This window comes from Etheostoma cragini, chromosome 7 (assembly GCF_013103735.1).
Source record: "Etheostoma cragini isolate CJK2018 chromosome 7, CSU_Ecrag_1.0, whole genome shotgun sequence".
In the NCBI taxonomy this organism is placed as follows: Eukaryota; Metazoa; Chordata; class Actinopteri; order Perciformes; family Percidae; genus Etheostoma; species Etheostoma cragini.
The window spans coordinates 26,555,752-26,557,055 of NC_048413.1; the positions used below are offsets into that span (position 1 = coordinate 26,555,752).

At 41.0% G+C, this 1,304-nt stretch overlaps 1 long non-coding RNA gene across 1 annotated transcript in view; it reads right to left on the reverse strand.

Annotated features, from left to right (window-relative positions):
* Positions 1 to 581: 581 nt before the first annotated feature.
* The window catches only part of LOC117947223, a 15,020-nt gene continuing 14,297 nt past the window's right edge, over positions 582 to 1,304 (reverse strand). Inside the window, exon 3 of the long non-coding RNA XR_004657191.1 lies at positions 582 to 642. This is a non-coding gene — a long non-coding RNA (uncharacterized LOC117947223). The remainder of the gene's footprint in view (positions 643 to 1,304) is intronic.

A 1,304-nucleotide genomic window follows, 5' to 3' on the forward strand; every position in this document is an offset into this window, starting at 1 on the left:
TTTTAAGATGTCTATTCTAAGATGCATTTGTGTGGTTTTAGCTCCTTTTTTTTTGTAGTTGCACTGCAGTCCATTTCACATGGCTGTTTGTTCTCTTGATACAGTTCCTTGTCTCCTTTTATGTGGTGCACTTGGTTTAGCGTGGTGTTTTTTTTTTGTTTTTTTTTCATGCTCTCTGGCAGGGATAGTAACTGTCTCTGGGGCCGTTCTAGTGAATTGTGGGTCAGACAAAACAGGACTGGGCCACGTCTGTTACAAAGCCCCGCCGGGTAAGGCCCAGTGCCATCGGATGGCTCGACATTCAGTTTCTGTCGCAGTGCTCCAGGGGCCAGATGGACACACTGCAAAAAGGCTGCAAACCTAGCGAGTGATTTTATTTTGTGCTCAGATTCATTTAAGGTGTATCACTGTAAGTAAAGATTTTCCCCACCTAAAATTACTCCAGTTTATCTGCAGAAATGTAAAGGTTGCGTCCGAAAACGCATCATATGCACTGCACACTCAATATGTGTGCTATCGTTCAACGTGCTTTTGTCTAAGCAAAGAGTAGTGTTTATCTTTACAGATGCACTAAGCTGTCATCTTCAACGTCACGTCCTGAAAGCCTCATTGCCGGTTGGAGACACGTAACCATGGTAACCCCTGCCGACCTCCGCTTTCGCGGCATTGCCAGAGAATGCTTAAATACTGAAAAAGGTCACAGGTGATAAAATCACAGATTTTAAATATTTGAGAAATGTAAATTAGAGCGTAAATTACGTTACTGAGCTGCTTTTTGTCTGTTATGAACGTTTGCATACTGTAGTATTTCAATGGAAATAGTATGCAATTTGCGCATTACTATCATACTAACAAAAAAACTACTGTACATACTGATTTCGCCTATTTGATAGCAGTTTAGGATGCAGTTTCAGATGCAATAGGCTTCTTCATTAATATTAATGACTCTGTTTAGGCTGTTCTGCTCACAATGTGCAGATGCTTGAGCTGTTTCCCGCACCAAATCTCAAGTCATTTCATGGCTTTCCACTCTCCTAGTCACAGCTTGTAGCTGGCTCTAGCCCATTCAAATCCCTCCTACTCGCTGGTCTTGAATTGAGAAATCTGTGATTTTATGACAATGCTGTCATCACACAAACCTAGCAAACCAGCAATTCAAGTTTTCTATCAAAGGGATGTTGCATTTCTTGGTAAAACAGTTTCACAGACTGGAGATCTTTACAAGTTGGTGCTCTTTGGATGCTTTTATATAGACCTTAGTGGTCCCTAATACTGTATCTGAAGTCTCTTTTATATAGACCTTA